At 35.5% G+C, this 21,462-nt stretch overlaps 1 pseudogene; it reads right to left on the bottom strand.

Moving 5' to 3' along the window:
* Nucleotides 19,660-20,213, bottom strand: LOC100511089 (annotated as a pseudogene).

The raw sequence follows: 21,462 nt of genomic DNA, 5'->3' as shown, positions 1-21,462 counted from the left end.
CTATATTTAGTTGATGGGAAGAAAGAGTGAGAATCACTTGAGGGAGATTTCTAAGGGCCAGGATTCTAAGTCACACTCATCACAATGTGCCTATTCTGCAGGTCAGAACTCAGTGGTATGGCAACTCCAACATGCAAGAAGAACAGAGACCAGCAGGAAAAGGAAACAGCTTGGTAAACACACAGCATTCTCAGCCACACCATTATAAACAAAAGCTTTACTAAATACTTAGAATTATTTGTCCCATACACATAATTATTTTTCTACATATACAAAGCAAAGTAATTAAGGTAAATGCCTCTTCAGATTTATTTCTCATTTTAACCATTAGTCATTCCCATTCAAATGTTGATGATATTAGTCTAGTCCTGTCATTTTTGTGTTTCCTTCTAGTTTTTGCATGTCTTACTCTGTTGATCTTTGCTCCTTTTTTCCAGTGGCTTAAAATGTCTTCTCTTTTTTGAACCTATTAGTGGTACTTCCTGTAACAACTGCATTAGTCTAGTAATAGTACCTCCTTTCACACTTTACATTAGAAAAGGGATGTATTGGACCTCAGAGCACTGGAGGATTAGCCACTGAAATCCAGAGAAGGGTAGAGATACAGCTGGGCTCAGGAACAAGTGGAGCCCTCAACTAAATCCACCAGGGCTCTGTCTGTAATTCTCATATTTGCTTCTCTCAGCATGTCATATTCATTCTGTTTCCACAGAACAGCTGCCCAAATATGTCAGAAAACATTGTTTTTACATCTTAGGAAATCCATCACTGAAGAGTAACCCTTTCTCAGTTTCAATTAAAAAATTCCACTTGGTTGAGTCATATGTCCAATTCTGGATCCAGGAGGCGTTCCAAGGGAAGATCACAAAGGGTGATGGCAGGCTCGATCCTTGGGAGTGAGCTATCTGTAGAAGTCTGTGCAACATTTCCCAGAACAGGTGGGATGGGAGGGGAAAGGTAAAGTTGGGGAGGTGGGAAGTGAACCTCTGGTGCTAGGAGACAAAATAATCCTTCAACTTTTGTAGAAACTCAGATTTTCTCATGAAAATTTTCAGTCGTTATTATGCTGTAAAGACCTGCAAACCTTACTGGAAAATTTCTCTTTGTTATTAGACTAACTGAATGACATTATTTCTTCCTTTCTTCTTTCCTTATCTAGCATGATGTCATGATTTTTTTTTTTTTTTTTGCTTTTTAGGGCTGCCCTTGCAGCATAGATAAGTTCCTGGACTGGGGTCAAATCAGAGTTGCAGCTACCAGTCTACACCACAACCACATCTGTGACATACCCCAAAGCTCAAGGCAATGCCAGATCCTTAACCCACCTGAGCGAGGCCAGGGATCAAACCTGCATCCTCATGGATACTAGTCAGGTTCTTAACCTGCTGAGTCATAATGGGAACTTCCCATGATTAATTTCTGCTTTCTTTTCTGATTCTTGTTATTTTAATTTCTTAACCTCCTTGCAGCCTACAATATTGTACTGCCATAAATTCCATCTATCATTTTACATTACTCTCGACTTAATTATCTGAAACTGCAATCTCTCTTTGGCCACATAGCTCCTAAAAGATACATTTAGGGATGTAGCATCAAGAGTAAACCTTCAAACTTTTTTTGATTGTAACCCAAATAAAAATATCTTATTCCTCATGGCTTTGTACAGACTCACATATATGCACATATATGCACTTATGCAATGAAAATAAAAGTTGTTTAAAAAAATCTTCAATTTGGGTTTTTTGTTTGTTTAGGGCTACACCTGCAGCATATGGAAGTTCCCAGTCTAGGGGTCGAACTGGAGCTACACCTGCCAGTCTACACCACAGCCACAGCAATGTGGGACCCAAGCTGCATCTGTGACCTGCACTGCAGTTTGCAACAGGGCCAGATAATTAACCAACTGAGTGAGGCCAGGGTTCAAACCCACATCCTCAAGGACCCTATGTTTGGTTTTTAACCTGCTGAACTACAATGGGAATTCCTAAAAATCTTTATTTGTGTAGTATCATGTTTGTTGTATCCTATTTCATTTAGAAAATGCTGCTCACAAAAATCTGAATTTATTTCACAACCTTGACTTTAAAGTAAGTCACTCTTAGAATATAGACTATATGGGTAATACTAGCCAGTGTATACCAGGCCCACTGGTTCCTGCTGAACATGGGGATCTGGCACTGCCTCAGTCACTCATCTTGGAAATTACAGAATGACCATAGCAACACCAATGCTAGGACAAACTAGAGCATCCTATCTTTAAGAACCAAAATGCCAACTTCTGGATCATTTCCTTTCCTCAAGTGGCTAATCATGACAGCCAAAGTAGTAAGAGTTCCAGAACAAAGAACTCTCTGTACTTGTATTTTCTTATTTATAAAATAGGAAAAGTAATACAGAAGTTAACCATCTAAAAATCCTAGATAATATATGCTGAAAAACATGGGGGAGAATAGGTAGTATGTGTGCACTACTCTCCCTACCTATAATTTTTTTTAAAAAAAAGGAATGATGAAACTAGAACACACCCTCACACCATGCACAAAAATAAACTCAAAATGGCTGAAAGACTTAAATATAAGACAAGACACCATCAAACTCCTGGAAGAGAACATAGGCAAAACATTCTCTGACATCAACCCTACAAATGTTTTCTCAGGTCAGTCTCCCAAAGCAACAGACATAAAAGCAAAAATAAACCAGTGGGGCCTAATCAAACTTACAAGCTTTTGCACAGCAAAGGAAACCAAAAAGAAAACAAAAAGACAACTTACAAAATGGGAGAAAATAGTGTCAAATGATGTAACTGACAAGGGCTTAATCTCTAAAATGTACAAACAACTTATACAACTGAACAGCAACAAAGCCAACGACCCAGTTGAAAAATGGGCAGAAAACCTGAATAGACACTTCTCCAGCAAGCACATGAAAAGATGCTCAACATCCTTGATTATTAGAGAAACGCAAATCAAAGCTACCATGAGATATCACCTCACACCAGTCAGAATGGCCATCATTAATAAGTCCACAAATAACAAAAGCTAGAGGGAGTGTGGAGAAAAGGGAACCCTCCTGCACTGTTGGTGGGAATGTAAGGTGGTACAACCACTATGGAGAACAATACGGAGATACCTTAGAAAACTATACATAGAACTACCATATGACCCAGCAATCTCACTCTTGGGCATATATCTGGACAAAACTTTCCTTGAAAAAGACACATGCACCCGCATGTTCATTGCAGCTGTATTCACAATAGCCAAGACATGGAAACAACCCAAATGTCCATCAACAGATGGAACAGCAAAGGAAGATGTGATATATAGACACAATGGAATACTACTCAGCTATAAAAAATAATGAAATATTGCCATTTGCAGCAACATGGATGGAACTAGAGACTCTCATACTGAGTGAAGTAAGAAGGACAAATACCATATGATATCACATACCTGGAATCTAATATATGACACAAATGAAACTTTCCATAGAAAAGAAAATCATGGACTTGGAGAATAGATTTGTCATTGCCAAGGGCAAGGGGGAGGGAGTGGGATGGATTGGGAGCTTGGGGTTAATAGATGCAGACTATTGCCTTGAGAATGGATTAGCAATGAGATCCTGCTGTGTAGTATGTCTAGTCACTTATGATGGAGCATGATAATGTGAGAAAAAAGAATGTATACATGTATGTGTAAATGGGTCAACATGCTGTACAGTAGAAAAAAATAATGGGTAAATTAAAAAAAAAAGAAAAGACAGGCTACAAGGATATATTATACAACACAGGGGGTATAGCCAATATTTTATAACTATAAATGTGAGTATAAATGTACCTATAAGTGAAATAAATTTTTTTAAAAATTGTGAATCACTGTGTTATATACCTGTAACATATAATATTGTACATCAATTATACTTAAATAAAAAAAGAAATATTGGTATTGAAAAAAAAGGAATGATTGCATTTTCTTTACTGCTTTCAAGTAAACCTTCAGTGTAATTTATTTTAGTCAAGACTTGAGGAAATACTTTTTTTCCCCCCTATTGAAGAAGTAGCAGAAGTCCATGGGCAAAATGGCAGAGTGAATATTAGAGCAAGTTACAGATCAAGTGATTATGTTATTCCCCTTATATTCATATGATCTGAGAAGACTTCAGATAGGCAATAAAAGTATACTAATAATAGTTGCAATCATATATGTCACACTGACCCTGCTGTGTCTCATTTAATTCTCATAACAGTCTTACAATATGGGGATGGATATTGTTAGCCTTGCCTCACAGTTGAGTTTGGTTATGTGGATTTGCCCAAAGTCTCACTGCTAGGTTTTTGAAATCCAAATTTAAACCTAGGGCTGTCTCATTCCTTAGTTGGAGTTTTTAACCACAGACCCTACTGCTCCCAGCTCTTCCCCTCCCCAACTTCCAGCTGCCAAATTATGATTCACCACTTCCTAGATTGTTGCCACCATAATCTGATACACGTGCTCCAGTTGTCACATAAGGATTTTAGCAAAACAGTTCTTTTGATTGGCACATGTTTTTTCCCTCTGTAGCTACACGGTCCAGTGTGGTAAGCACTAGCCACGTGTGGCTATTTAAACTTAAATCAAAGTTAAAAAGGTAACTAACTTTCTATTTGGGCTAGCTACGTTTCAAGGGCTCAAGAAGAGCATGTGGCCTGTGGCTACCATATTGGACAGCAGGGATATTAATCATTGCAGAAAGTTCTCATGGACAACATTGTCCTTGACTTTACCTTAGAAATCAGATATAATTTCTACTACACTGCACTGAAGAACAACATGAGTCATAGAAACTCTGACCATTGTATATATTCTTTGAACCAGTATAAGGTGATTCCATTTTATTCCCTCTCATCTTCCTTAGTTATGACTCATGAAAAGTGATTTCCTGAATCCTGAGAAAACCTCAGCTATGCTTATCAATCTATATGCATATGTCTAGCATTTATTCCATTCGTAGGGGTACCTTAATCTTAAAAACAATGATAGCTACCTTGTAAAATTGATTAAATATTTATTTAATTCTGTTTAGCTCCTATGGTCATGCCAGTACATCCTCAGAAATTAGTTAATGTAAATGAAATTCCTGGAAGTTTATACAACCTTGATGTGCCTGAAACATTCATTCACTCTCTTTCATCAAACTCACACTGAGTGACTACTACTGACAGGCAGTGTGACAGGCATAGGGAATCTATAAAAATAGAGTCAGGTCACCCTGGATCTTATAGGTGCTACAAAATATACCCTTCATGAGATCAGGCTTATCACTGGCTTTGAAATTTACTACATTTCTTGCACAATTTGCCACCCAATAAGCAACTCTAAGATATATATTTAAAGAAGTGAGTGAATGAATTACTTTTATTTGTAATTATTTTTTCATGTCTCGGCCATGCAAGGTATAATATAAAAAATAAAGGTGAAAGGAGCTGACCCAAATCCTAATACCATTGCGTTTGCCCACTCCCCATGGTTTTAATGTAATTTAACACAAAATTTTCTCACATAAAAACTTCAAATACATCTCAAATGTGTTACTTAGACACTGCTTTTCCTTAAAATGTAAGCTAAATTAGAAATTGAAACAGCAGGGCTAAAATTAGATATGAATTCCTTTGCGGCACTGGCCATCACACTTCACATACCTGATTCCATAGAAGCATTATTGGAATTAAGCCGAGGTGAACCCCAGATGTTCAAGGAACACTCACTCTTCCAGGCAAAATTAAAATAGAAACCCCTTGTTCTGGCAGCTGAAATGCTAACAGTTGGCATGAAGCCTCTTAGAGACTAATGAGAAAGACGAGAGTGCTAATACTACTTTGAGAGTCTATTTCATTATTCATCCTCTACTCTCTGTGGAGGCTTTACAAACATTAACTAATGCTCAAAAACATCCCTGGGAGGTAGTTTATCACTGATGTCTTTATCTTGTAACGTGGAAACCGAGGCACAGGGAAAGATGCATTTATTTGGTCAAGTTCTTTCTAAAAAGATATCAGCTACAAAAATCAGAAGCCATATTTTTTTGAAATTCCCAACTCTTGACACAGTCTTTCTTATAGTAATGGGTATACACAGAATAAATATTAAAGTAGCTAAGCTGTTTTCAAGTGAAAAAAATCACTGGGTTATTTTCAAGACCCTTTTAATCTGATACATTCAGATTTTCTGAAGGGGAGAAAAATATATGTTTCTAAATTAATCTTCCTTTGGTTAAAGTATAACAATATGACCTAGAATTACCATTCTGTGGTGTAAGAAAGAACATAGTGAATTTTTGGCTTTGTAAAAAGAGCCCCCGAATTATTTGCCCTCCTCTCCAATTCACTGTGCCATATTTCACAATGCTATCAAGCAGTATTAAAGCATAATTTTGATAATGTAATATCTTAAAATATAATTATACTATGGCTTAGATAGTATTTAACTTTTTGGGATATTTAACTTTGATCCAATTTACTAATTTGAATACTTCTGCAATGAACATTCTTGCACATGAATCTGTGCCCTAATCTCCAATTATTTGTTACATAGTAGGTTCCTAGAATAGAATTCAAAAGTCATGATCAAAGGGTAGGGGGATTTTTAACACTTTTGCTATACTGCTAATGTTCTTTTCTAAAAGATAACATCAGTTTGCCCTCCCATTAATGGCATGTTAGTACTTACTTTGAGGCACTTTTCCCAAACGTGAATATAAATGTTTTTCAAATATATATTTTATAATTTTAAAAATTAAAGTATATAATAATTTTTTAATGTATAATTGCATGTGAATGTTTTTAACTGATGTTTATTCTTCCTTTTATTTCCCCTTTTGTGAACTGCTCTAGCCTAAATCAAACACTGAAATGTCCTTTGGGGAAGAAAAATGGATTATTCTTGAACCACTGTGTTAACTAATAATATATGGATAATTATAACAATGAACATAACATTTTTAAAATTTCAATTTGTAAAATATGTATGCTTTTTTTGACATCTATGAGTTTTCTTCAAATATAAAAATGACATTACTGGATCTCTTTGGGGATGTTTCAGGGTAATAAAAGGAATTCTTGAGAGTCCACTGTATCTGGCTTTTAATTCTGGGTTTGTGATTTGACATGCCATCAGATTTTCATCAAACAGTTTAAACTCTCTGTACTTCTATATATTTCACTGAAAAAATATCATACTATCTCATACATGTGTTGTCATGAGTAAATGGGCAGCATGCAAAGGGGCACGCAGCATGTGTGGCATGCAGTAGCTATGTAACCCATATTAGACTTTTTCTCTTGCCTTAGATTTACTTAACTTCAATAAGGCTTTGAGCTCCTTTCCCAGTGGAGGCAATACATTTGTCGTTGTCCCATCAACTGCCTCAAATGAATTAATCTCCTTAACAAAATAAACAGTGTATTCCTAAGGCAAGATGCTAAAGTCTAGGGCTCTACCCAGATCCATACAGCCTATCAGCCAGTTCCCTGGAGTGAGAATTACATATCTACTTTATCCTCAAAAACATCACATCTCATTCAATGGAACTCTCCAACTATAATCATTCCAGTGGATTTAAACAGGGTTTCCTCTTTTAGTAATTTTCTGACCTAGACTCCCATCTTTATGTCTCTATGATCATACACAACCCTCTTTTGGTCAAGTGGGATTCAGTTAAACTAAACAAACCTGTTTTATTATTTAATTTTATGTATATATATTTAACGCACGAGATGCATTTAGCCTTGTACTAAAATCCGTATCTGTAATTTCTTTCCTTTTATAGATATTCTGTGGCTATTCATGGCTTGAGATATGGCTGTGTATTTTAACAATCTGAAATTGTCTGTTAATAAAAGCTATACTACAAGATTGTTGGTTGTCCACAATATTTTCTCTTTTCCGAGCGTTTCAAAGCAAGAGAATTTGTAGTTTGACACGTGGTGCTTAGAAAAAGAATATGTTTACAGCTTCCTCTGTAATAGGCATAGCCATGTGACCAAATACTGTTCACCGGGAGACCTATAGTTGCCTTTGTAAAATTTCTGAAAGATTCTTCTGGTATATATATGTCTTTTGTGTCTGATCTCTATCTTTTTCTTCCTTTCTCAAAACGAAAGATAGTGATTGGAACTGGATAAACTATTTCAAACTATGCTGTGAAAGCCCTATGTTGAGGATGGGCAAACAATAAAATAGAAGACTGCATCTGACACCACAGTGGTCCATACCAGCTCTGGACCAATGCCCTGCAGGTAATCAACTTATTTTAAAGATGCTCTAATTTGGGTTTATCTGTAGCTCATACCTGAATCTAAGCCTAACTCATCAGGCATCTAATGAATATACCTGTTAAATATATTTTATATTCATTCCATATTTCAAATAGAATTCTGTACTAAAAAATACAATAAAGTGGATTTTTTGGTTGAAATGTGAGAAATCACATGGCTTGCCTCAGCAACTGAGAAGCTTTACCACTGATAAACAGACCAAAAAATACTTTTTTTTTTTTTTTTGTCTTTTTTTGCTACTTCTTGGGCCGCTCCCACAGCATATGGAGGTTCCCAGGCTAGGGGTCGAATCAGAACTGCAGCCACCAGCCTATGCCAGAGCCACAGCAACGCTGGATCCGAGCTGCGAATGCAACCTACACCACAGTTCACGGCAACGCCGGATCCTTTAACCCAATGAGCAAGGGCAGCGACTGAACCCGCAACCTCATGGTTCCTAGTTGGATTCGTTAACCACTGCGCCACGACGGGAACTCCCAGATTTTTATTTGCATAATAACATCCTAGCCACCAAAAACTCTCCCAAATTCTCATTATTTTTGTGGGTATGGAATTCTCTGTGTCTATAACCCAATAGAAGACAGTGAATGCAAGAATTTAGCTCAGTATTTATAGAGAATTTAGCAGTCTTCAGAGAGCTTTGCAATGACTGTTTACTTAATATAAATAATAGTCATATAAAGTAGATAATATTATCCCAAAACTGCGTAAAATGAGAGGTCTAGTGCCTTGCCTGAGGCCACACAGCAAGTAGAGTAACAAAGTAGAGATTAAGATTTAAAGGTTTCTGACCCTATGTATTTTACACTTTGCTTTGTTCTATTAAAAAGCAACTACCTTACACTCTAGAAGTTTAATTTTTGTGAAGTTGAAATTGTTCCTGAATATGAATTTTTTAATATATTTTAGGCTTTTGAATTATCAATGCAGCTCGTCCTATGTTTTATGGAACACATATAGTGTATTCATATGTAGCTTAAACCTTCCAATATTAACTGATACACATAAACCAAAATGAATAATTCATTTATTCAATAAAAGTATTATAGATAATTAACGATGCCATAAAATACCTGATATAAGCCAAGCTCCCTACCTTTAACAATTTCTGTCATTAATTTACACTTCCTGATAAAATGCATAAATACTAATAAAATGTGTACGCTTTGTATATATATTTAATATATCTCACAAAAATAATGAATTTATACAATTACAGAAAATGCAGGTAATCTTTAAAACCATATCCAACTCAAACAATATGCTATGTTTATTCTCCTTTTATCTATAAAGGAGTTTTCAAGTTTTAGTTCACTGCAGTTAGGAGAGCAAAGTCAAATTGTGAACGTATTTGATTGATCCATAGTTCATATGTTATATTAAGAAAAAAAGTATTAAAATATTAAAATATTCCTAAGTTTTCAAACATGACACTTTAAGGGTTAAATGTTTGATTTAATCGAGATTATTTATACACAACAAATGTCTTGTACTCAAAGAGTGTTTTATGTGAGTATATATAAACACCAAATTTGTGTTCCTTGAAATTTGATATTTTCTTTGTGTGAGAAGAATTAATTCACTTTGGCTCCAAGCTATCGAGGAGTTAATGTCACAGGAGAAAAGGCTTGAGTTCTCATAAACCCTAAGAGGAGTTACTGTAGCAGATATTGGATAAGATACATTTCTAAAGGACCAATACCATTTAACAAGAGAAAGCGATATAGTCTAATGAATTTTGAGGCCCCTTATGTGGTTAACAATTTGAAGTGTTGTCTACTATTGTCCTTCTTATTGGTTATATTAACTTCGTTAAAATTATTTACTTGCTTTGCATTTAAATAGATTTTTTTTTCACACGATATCTTTCACACTTCAATTCAGGCACAAAGTCCTACTATTTTAAGGGCTTGTTTGAGAATGGTAGCAGCAATTCATTTTATGGAATGAAAACCTCACAAATATCAAGAATCATCTAATAATGTGGGAGTCAGGTTGCTTTCCAAAGTCTTTGTGTTGAAACCAAGAAACTCAAAGAAAGAAAATGTTTTACTTCTTTTTTTAGCTCACAAAATGCATATTTTTTCTTTTGCAATAAGTACAATAGACCTTTTTTTTTTTTTTTTTTTTTTTTTTTAAATGATGAAGGTACCCTACACAGTTCTCTGGTATATATATTTAAAAGGCTGGGAAGTTTTCTCAGACATTTAAAATGTATACTTTCTACACTAAAATACTTGTTATTTTACCCCTGTGAGCTCAGTAAGTATTACAGTCTTATTCTGGTATTACTGATAAGAAGATGGAGGCAGACAGGGTTCAGATGACATATCCATTACAGCAGAGGAAGCAAATGACAGCTCTGGGATCAGAACTCAGAAGCTCCTAACTCACTGACTTAGAGTGTGTATCTTTGTTTAAAATAAAAATATCATTCAACAATCTGACTGTAAATCTCAACAGCACTTCTCATCATGCACCTGGATTCTCTCTTTAATTAAAACAAACAAACAGTAACCAAAAACCACTTCTATTTCTTATTTTTCATAAAGTTCCCCAAAATGAGAAAGAACTCATCTGGTGAGTACTTGTGTGTAAATCCTAAGTAGACAAGTTTCCAGGCAGAAAGCAACTCAAAGAGCTAACGCCAATGTTACGTGACATATTGTTGTGAAAGCTTCAAGGGAATTTGAGACTTGGATTGAACTTGGGAAAAACTCTGTAACAGTCCATCTGGTTATAGACTTCTTTATGTTTTTGCATAAAAATGTGTATACTATTAAAAGATAGATTTTTTAAAAAATCAGTGATTTTACTTAAATGCCTGGATAAAAAACTGTAATTTTAGAAAAAGAAAAACCTGTATGCCTACTATGAGTTAATTAAACTAAGGAAAGATAGCCATTTATTCCTTTTTTTTTTTGAATGAGTATTGTCAATTCTATTCACTTTAATTAAACATACTGTTGGTTCATAAGACATAAAATGTAGAGGTTTGTACCTGAAACATTCCAATGTTCTCGAATTTCAGTTCCTGAAATTAAATGTGCCTATTGGCCTGCAGTTGAACAAGATAGAAAGAATTCTCCTCAATCAGAGAAAATTGCAGATGAAGTCACAGGGATAATTTCAGCCCAATAATTTGAAGGAATTTATCCCTACTTCCACACACACAAAAAGGTTTTATATTGAATGTTCCTCTCTAAATTACAGCCTACTGTAGAAGGATAGACATTCCTTTATTTATAGTGTGTCTTCAGAATTGGGACAACTGAAACCAAGTCATAGGTACAAAAAATGAATGTTGGAAATGGGGCAGGAGAAGAGAGGTGTGGTGAAATATGGGAAATGGGGAAGGAGGTAGCAGAAATTGCAATAATACTCTTCAGTCTTGATTACGTCCTCTCCTACAATCTGTGTGTTTAAACCAAAAAAAAAAAAAAAAAAAAAAAAAAAAGATGAGAATGGGAAAAGAGCATAAAGGGGAGAAAAGGAGAAGGTAGGTGAAAATAGACACTGAAAATAGGCATTAAGGGAAAGCTACAGCTTGATTTGCAATTCTCAGGAGTGGCTGTTCCAATATCCACTCTCACCAATCACTGCCTGCTACATTAAGTACTCTAAATACACTGGAGGGTCCTTAAACTGTATTTGCTATAGAGCAGAATTCAGCATGGGAACCATAGTCAAAGAATTTTTCGTTTGCAAAAGTAAATCATTCTAACTCACCCTGTATGACTCTCTAGAATATAATTATAGCAAACCTCTGTGTGTGTGTGTGCATGCGTATTTGTGTAATACATTGTTCCTTAAATTGCTGATTTACTCCAAAGAAGGTTGGAGAATATCTAGTATATATACATCTGGGTTGTGTGTTTTAAACTATTTCCACCATAAATTTCACCCTTCTTTGCATATTAGTATTAAAATATTATCTTCTGCAATATTCAGAGTGTTGCTCATCACAACACCCTGTCTATTGGTTGGGGTCAGTGTCCCAAACTGCCTTAACAGTAATTTTCTCTAGAGTGCTTTTATGGTAATCAACAAAGAAGAAAAACACAAGGAATCATCAGGTGTGCATTCTACACACAGTGATAGACATATTATGTGAAATATTCATAATGTTACTTAAGATATTAAAATGAAAAAATAGATCCATATTAAAATGTATATTTTGAATATGTACTTCATAGACTCAACCTTTTCCAGCTGAAAAATAAGGTGAAATTGTACTATAATTTTATTATATAATATCAGATGCCAAGCCAGTTATTATTTTGTAGCCCCCAAAATAAGAGATATACATATTATTTTTTAAACTTTTTTATATTACTATTTTACTGTCTTTTTTCCATTTTTCATATTGTGCAATTAAATGCATGTTCTGTCTTCTGGCAAGGTGAATAAAAATTAAATATTCATTTAAATAATCTGCATGCTTGTGTTTAACAATCCACATCTAAAATATTATTAATGCATTAAATTATTAAACAAAAAATCATATGACTAAAACTTTCAGCTTGTAAAAGTCACCAAGGTAAGTCATGGCAATCTCTGTGTCATTTAGTTTTCTATTATATAAAGTGAATTTTTAAAAAGGTATGTAGAGTTCATTTACATAAAAATAGCTATACCAGAGTAATTATTTCATTATGCAAAAATGAAACAACAAACTTCATTAATTTATCACAATAAGAAAGAATTTTCTAATAACACTATTAAGTCTTTTAGGTTTAGATTTTCTCTTAATACATCCTCTTATCTTTCATGAAATTTAAATACCCAGACATTAAACGTGTTTTCCTGCTATAAAAATAGCTTGTGTGTACTCCTGTGCTTATTGACAATGAGTAATACAGATTTATTGAAAATAGTAAGAATAAAAAAAGCCACAATGAGGAATCTGATTATGGATATTCCATTTAAAATAAATCAAGCAACATGATGATAGCATTAATCTAGACTTACTAAATGCTGTTTTTCACTTATTTTATTACAAGCCCTAGAGATATTCATCAAAAGGATATTTCTAATAATTATAACATTTATAAGGAATTAAAAGATTCGCTGAATAATAAAAATATACCCTAAGACTCATTTGTGAATCTATTCACTTGTAGCCAAAGCTACACCCCAGCAAGCAAGGATGATCTTTTCTGCAATGTCTAACACAAACTATGGCACTTTAATAAATGATCACATTTGAAAATGTAAATGCATTTCTCCCAAGGAAAGATCAAACAGAACTCTTGTTTAATTCATGTTATGAATATACTTTTCAGTTCAAATACACTTTCAAGATGTTTTCCTGGTGAAATTCATATATCATATATACATAAACATATAGAAAGTGAGTGTGAAAAACTGTGTTGGAGAAGTTTTACACTTTGCCAGTCCTTTAATGAGAGTCAAAGAACACCATCAGGAAGACTCAGAAGCTTGTGTGAAAGGAGACTCATTTTAATGAAAACCTCTCTCACTCACATCATTTGTAGAATTATACTGAACAGCTTAAATTCCTCATCTGTCACTTGGAGTTTAAGTTTTTTGAAATATATCCTGGACCACAAAGTGCCCCTTTTCCTTTTTTTCCATTTTACTACTACTGAGTTTTTGTTCAGAAGACCATCAGTAGGTTCTGACAAGAAAGTAAAGCCTGTAGTTCCCTTTGTGACTCAGCAGTTAACAAACCGTGAGGATGTGGGTTCGATCCCTGGCGTTGCTCAGTGGGTTAAGGATCTGGCATTGCTGTGAGCTGTGGTATAGGCCACAGACATGGCTTGGATCCCATGTTGCCTTGGCTCTGGCCATAGGCCAGTGGCTACAGCTCCGATTGAACCCCTTGCTTGGGAACTTCCATGTGCCTTGGGTGTAGCCCTAAAAAAAAAAAAAAAAAAGAGAGAGAGAGAAAGAAAGAAAAGAAAACATTAAAGCCCTACCTATAGCCTGTTTCATGAAGGACTGATTGTCAGTGTCATTAAATGTCTCCCATCTAAATAGATTAGTTAAATGGTAGGTGGTCTGAAAGAGAATTCCTTCAGGCACACACCATTTTTTCCAAGTTTTAAAATTTATCTCCTTATTTAGATGACCAACAGCCCATTTCTGACTTGACTTTGGTTGATTAATTGGTCTAGAAAACCAGTAGTAAACCATATGTATTTTTTTAAGTGTAAATTCACCAGAACAAACTACTTAAAGTCAGTATAAAATACAGTAAGCTGTAAAGTGTTTTCTGTCTGAGAAGAAGGATGACAAAACTTTCGTAGATCAAAATGTGAAAAATACCATTACTTATTTACAGCCAGTTGGGACATATTCCCACAACTTGTTTTGTTTCTGTTTTCCACAACTTTAGGACTTCTGACACACTACCACTAAACGTATAACTTTCTTGCATCTCAGTTGTACTCAAGACTAAAAACAAATTTTCTTTTTGTTTAAGGTATTAAGAATTTCCATAGAAATCCAGAAATATTAAATATTGGGTTTGATCAATCAGTTGAATCTTTGTTGAGGATTTGAAGCCACTGTAATTCATTATTTTTACAAACTGGATTGCTTCTGCTCTAAGTTCATGTTTCTTATTAAAATGATCAAAAGTCTCATCACCAGAGTATTTTAGTCTCTAATAAGTAAAAACTTGTGCAAGTATAAATTAATACTAATAATATGTTTTGATTATCTTTGCTGTAGTTATTTATCTACGGCTTGGTCCCAAGAATATTTTGCATAATTTATTTCTAGGCTTTTGTCAGCTACCATAGAGGGCCTCTTAATATTTCTTTCCACTTTATTCTTCCTTATATTCAATACAAATGCAGACCATTTTATCCATTTGGACCCTCAAAATGTTCTTGACCATATTCGTGCTTTAGTTTATTTCCTTTCTACAACACCCCCAAAATAAAAATTCTGAATTATCTGATCCATCTAAACCACTGATAAATCTGCCTTTCTCTCTGCAAATAAAATGATAGATAGATTCTAAAAGATAGATTCTTTGGCTGTATGGTTATCGGGGATTCAGTTGAAAGATTGCAGAAAACATTTTTCAGAAAATAATGCCAGCAGACGTGGCTTGGATCTTGCGTTGCTATGGCTATGGTGTAGGTTGGCACTGCAGCTCTGATTGGACCCCTCGCCTGGGAGCTTCCATATGCCGTGGGTACATAACCCCCCCCCCCAAAAAAAGGTCAGAATCCTTTTAGTTCTCTCATATACCCCCCTGGAAAAAAAAAAAAATCTGACTTGTTAATCACACTAGACATTCTGAAGACCACCTGGCAGTACGACAGGTACCTCCACACTTTTGAGCACTTTCAGTAGGCACTGGTGTGCTTGGAGGTTCCATGAGGCCTTTTAGAATAATGAAACAATGTCGCATCTCTAAATCTGCCTGCACTTGCTGGAAATGCCTCCTCCCTGTCAAGGAAACTGCATAGAACCCATCACAGTCCTCCAAGCTATAGTCCTTTAGCTAGGTCGTTTTATCCTAGAAAACGATACCTAGCCTTATAAGGAAATCCTCAATCTCCCAGCCTATCATGCCCTCTTTCCAAGTTGCCTCTTCTGAAGCTTTTTTTTTTTTTTTTTAATTGGTTCTTGCCCAAAATCCCCCAAGAAGAATGATGCATAGCTTGTGAGACACTGTGCCACCAATCCACAGATTACATTCCTCTGAATAAAGGAACATTATACTGAGTAGTATTATTTTTGTCATTTGAAAATACCATTTAGTATAAATTAATGGACTCTTTTATTTGGGAGTATTTAGAGTGCAAAATAACAAAAAGAAAAAGAAACTACTCCTGTATTTCAAATCATTTAAGTGGTATATGTTTTCCAGCTGTTCAAAAGTCACCTGTATGAAAAAAATTATTTTCAAGAATTTGCAAAATAAAATACTAAGTAGAGGATTTCTGATTTTAAGAATCTGATCTTAAATGATGGATGGAAATTGTAAACCTGACATAAAGCTTGAATGGTAATGATACTGTGATTTATAATAAAGAAATCTATATTGCATCTTCATCCCACTTCCTGGCTCAGAGCTTCTAAAATCTCTGGAATTTCCTAAGTGATAACAGCAATAAAAGAGTCTTGTGTTATTTGTGACAAGACCCTTTCAACCACACCTGAGTTTATATTAATGAGGTAACTCTAGGAAAGCCCCAAAGGATGGGGTGGTTGCCAGAGGAATCATATGATTAGAGTTTGGAATTTTCAGTTCAAACCCACCCCACCTTCCTTTCCAGCGGGGGAAAAGGTGCTTGAGATTGACTCAGTTGTAAGTTACCAATGATTTCATCAGCCATGCCAATTTAAGGAGGGCTCCATAAAAATCAAAAGGATGGGTTTCATAGAGCTCCTGGATTGGTGAACACATGGAGCTGCTAAGAGAGTGGTAAGCCCTAGAGGGCAGCTACCTTGCCCTTGCCCTTGCCTTTATTCCTTCTGACTTTTCCTGAATTATATGTTTTTATAATAAACTATTAACCTAGTAAGTAAATTTTCCCTGAGTCCTGTGAACCTCATCAGTAAAATAATCAACTCGAGGAGGAGGTCATAAAACCCTCCTGTTTATAACCAGCTGGTCAGAGGCACAGGTAATCACCTGGACTTGCAGTTTGCTTCGGAAGTTGGAGAGGGTCATGGTCTTGGAAGATTGAGACCTTAACCTCTAGGATCTATTGGTAATGCTAGTTGGTGTCCCATCTGAGTTGAATTTTAGGGTGCCCAGCCTAGGTAGCAGAATTAGTTTGGGTGGGGAAACTCCCCATATACCCAGTCCAAGAAGGATTGGAAATGAAATACTGATGGAATTTAACCTGCCCAATAAACTGTAATCATTGCAAGGGCAGGGTCATGAATGTTTGATAAACCCATGCAAATAATCAGGACCTAGTAAACTGTTACGTGTTAGACTATCTTAAGATACATTTATTTTCCCATTGTTAAAAAACGTTGAATATTATTTCAGACGTAGCGAGGTGCAGTACAAATCAAGACAAAGATGCAAAGTACTTTAACACATGAAGATTGAGATTTTTAAATAAGCATGTCTTTCATATGCCTGGAATGATTACTTTTTATTTATTTATAATTTTTTTTCTTTAGGATAAATGCATCTTTTTCAATACTACTCCAAATCTCCAGTTACAGAAAATTATCTAAGTGTTCCATGGTTCAATTCAATTTTAACACTAACTCCACAGCATTAGTGTCAGACCTCACAGGCTTAGGCTTCTGTTACCCAAGACTGCCTTCACTACAGATGCCACCTGCAAGTATCAGGTCATCTCTATTTCTCGCCAGAAATAAATCAAGGTTCCCACAACCACCTTTGATAACTTGCTAAAATAGCTCACAGAACTCAGGAAGACACTTTACTCATGTTTATCTAAAGAATACCAATGAACAGTTAGGTGAGGATTTATATAGGGCCAGGTTCAGAAGGATCCCTAGCTCAGGAGCATCTGAACTCTTGGAGTTCAGGTGTGCCATCTTCCTGTCACATGGGTATGTTAACCAATCTGGAAGCTCCCCAAAGAATTTCACCATTTAGGGATTTTGGTAGAGATTTCTTTATGAAGGCATGGTTGATTAGATTATTGGCTATTGCTAATTAGTTCAATCCCCATTTACTCTTCTCTCTCAGACAGTTGATGAGTAGGACTGAAAGCTCTGAACTTCTAATAAATTCTTGGTCTTTCCGGTAACCATAATCCATCCTGAAGATATCCATCAAGAGTCACTACTACACTATAACAAACACCATCCTATCACCCTTACAACTTAGGAAATTACAAGGGTTTTAGGAGTTGCGTCCCAGTAACAAAGGACAAAGACTATGTTTTTTTATTGTTACCACAGTCTGTCTGTCTGTCTATCTTAGAATACAATAAAATGCTTTTACCTCAGTATATATCCATATTTTCAGCATTTAGTGATCTTGATCAGAAAAGTAGAAAAATACATCAATTTGCCAGGAAGGCAAGCTCTATAATTTCAGGAGTCTGTCATGAAATTATAGGCATGCATGCTAGGTTCTTTCTTAATCCCTGCTGAGAATAATGACAAACAGTAGCACCAAAACAAAGCATATACTGAATTCAAGGTTCTTCTTATTCCAGTTGTCAAATTCCAAACACTATCCAAATGAATAGCAAGGATGACAACATGAGAGCCCTGTTATTCAGAGCCTCTTAATCTAAGGAGAACTTCAAACTTAAAAACTTATTTTTTTTTTCAATTTTCAAAAACAAAAGCAGCTATAGGAAAATAAAATTTATTCAGAGAAACTGTTTGTTTTAACAAGTGTCTTCATGTGGCCTTTCTCCAAGTTTAACCACTGAAGACTTTAGGAGCTGGCATTTGAGTAACCCTGGTAACTTTTTTTTTTTTCCACCATGTCAAAACCTAAGCTAAGAAAGTCCTGGCTAATGATGACAGCAGAGCATGGCAGTGCTAGGGACATAATATTCATTTCCCAGGCTAATGGAAAATAATTAAATATGGTTCCAAAACTAAATGAGAGGTCAGAGACTCTTTCCAAACTTATCTAATGGCCTCTGGTCAAAACTAGGAAGAGCCACAAAAAGTACTGGATGGTGACAATGCAAAAAGGAACCTGAGGGGAAAAGAAAAAGTATCACACCTTAATAAAGTTGGGGGAGAGATGATATGGGAAAAGTCCTGAATTCCCACCACAGGCCAATTTCAGAGGGCAGCAATACATGCTTCCCCCAAGGGTAGTGGAGGAGAGTGGGAAAAATACAATAGTTGGGAAGGTAAACGCAGTTTAAGACTTAAAAAAAAAAGAAACCAGGGATACAGAAGAAGTACCCCCATACATCCAAAAGTAGTCCCACAGGTTGTAAACTGAAACTTTAACATCTAACAAACCACCCAAGCTGGAGAGCTATTGCAGAGAGAGAGGGAGGTAGGGAGGCAGGGGGAGCTGATGGGGGAAAAGGCATAGATTCCAGGCCATATAATCAGAAGCAAGATGATTATGTGATGTCTCTTTTCTCACTTGAGTTAGATCTGACCCACCAGTTTTGATGGAAATCAATTTTAATGTATTTTCTTAATCCAAAAGTTCAACTAAATGTACAGTGGTTACACTTGACAGGATTTCTTGTTATGGCACAATTTATATATTTCAAATGAACAAAAAATAAGTATCACTTATAGTATCTTAAGATAAATCACTCTGAATGGGAGTTTCCTTTCCAGTACCTTAAGGTCTATACGACATCTCTAGAAGATTTACTACTGTGAAAAATGAAGGCTGTTTAAATAGAATAGATGGGGAAGGAGGGCTTGTATTTTTTTCTCTTTGATTAATTGCTGTAATACTGTCCTTCAGGTGGCTGAGGGAGTTTCATATTTTCTTTTGATATTATTAGGTGCCAAAGCTTTTACAGGACAACTTTGATGCTATAGGAATTCTGCCATTTTGCTAGCAGCTATTGCTCTTGAGTTCATAACAACGTTAGAACTATTGACTCCATTCATATTAATTATTATTATTAATCTTACAAGGGAAAGATGGTCCTGAGTATTTAGGTCCACATTCCATTTAAGACTAGATATTTACTTTTTGTAAATTTTTCTCAGAGGACAAATTAGAATCCCTGGCCATTTTGTGTCAAGTGTGTCATTTTTTGGACCCCAGATAATTGTGCCATCACCCACCCTTTTCCTGCACTCTTTGAGTTCTTCCAACATGAGGGACATCTATTCTTGAGCCTGTAGTGGCCTCCGTCTTGCATCAGTGTTCTCCAAGTCCAGACTATTTATTTTTAATGTATAAACAAACACACAGTTTGTGACCACCAAAAGCACCTAATTTAATCCATTCCTCAAGTTGGATGGTACTCCTAAGATTAGTCATGTCGCATATAGATGCCCCTGGTCACAAAAGGAACATTATTGATGAGTACTATTAGCAGTTAGTAAGAGGGTTTTTGTTTATTTTTTAAGTTTTCCTGAAGGAGAATGGCGTGAGAGTCAAGTAGTAAAGTATTGGATAAACATTGGCTCTGGAATCGACAAACCTTGCCTCAAATTATGTTTTCTCCAGCTGCATCACTTATAATCCAGATATGTGACATATAACCTTCAGTTTCCTTACCTCCAAATTAAAATTCAGCTTACGTAAGTTTTGCCTATTTTTTAAAAAGATAATTGCAAAAGCATATGGCACTAGGTTAGAATCATGGCAGTAAACGAAGTTAGAAAACTAAAGTGATGGCAAAGATTGTGGGGGCACTTAAGTGAGAAAAAATGCTTTGTTTTCCTGCTACATAGGTTGTATACCTACACAGTCAGAGTTGATCATAGTGGCTGACTGTTAGAGGCCACTAATGAGAGTTTCAAGGTCATCCTAGACATATTCAAAACAAGCGGAAAATGTAGGAAAATGAGAGGTTCTGAAATAAACGTTTAGAACCTCCATTTATGCTTGATCCTTTAGACAAGTCTCAGAACTATACTTTAACAAACATAATCAGGTTCTGTAATTTGAATCTCCATAGGACTTCTTCCCATATGTGGTAAATGCTTTTTCAAAATTAAAGCTCTCGAAGACCAGGTAAAAGGAATCTTCCTTCTTTTAATAACCATTATTCTCCTCTAATGCCCATAATAATTCATTATTTTGCAATTTCATGTAGGCAAAGTCAAAGTCACATCACAGCCAGTCTTCCTCAAGGCTGCATATCCTTCCTCTAGCCTCCAGCTGTTTGACACAAAGTGCGAAGTTCAATAAAAAACAATTTAGAAAAAAAAATCTATGCATCTTTCTGCCAAGTTTTCACATTATGTCTCAATAACCAACTGTCAAGAAAATGTCAAACAATAAACTGACATCTTCAGAGGTGAAAATTGTCAAGGGTCCTTTTATTCCCCTCCTTTAATATAATAGGTCTTGCATAGATTTCCTTCTCCCTACAACAGAAGAGATTTTGAACTTTCTCCAGGAAGTTTAAGAGAATGATTATTTTCCCATGAAATGAGTCATTAAAAGGCACATAGCCATGCTGAACTACATAAATGTGAGTATCCGATTGAATACGATGAGGCATTTTATCAAGTTTTTCTGGCATTATTTATAGCCATAGGAAAAGAACTTTAACACTGTT

Source organism: Sus scrofa, chromosome 6, assembly GCF_000003025.6.
Source record: "Sus scrofa isolate TJ Tabasco breed Duroc chromosome 6, Sscrofa11.1, whole genome shotgun sequence".
In the NCBI taxonomy this organism is placed as follows: domain Eukaryota; kingdom Metazoa; phylum Chordata; class Mammalia; order Artiodactyla; family Suidae; genus Sus; species Sus scrofa.
Note: the sequence above shows the minus strand (reverse complement) of the source record. Positions and strands in the feature narration are given on the sequence as shown.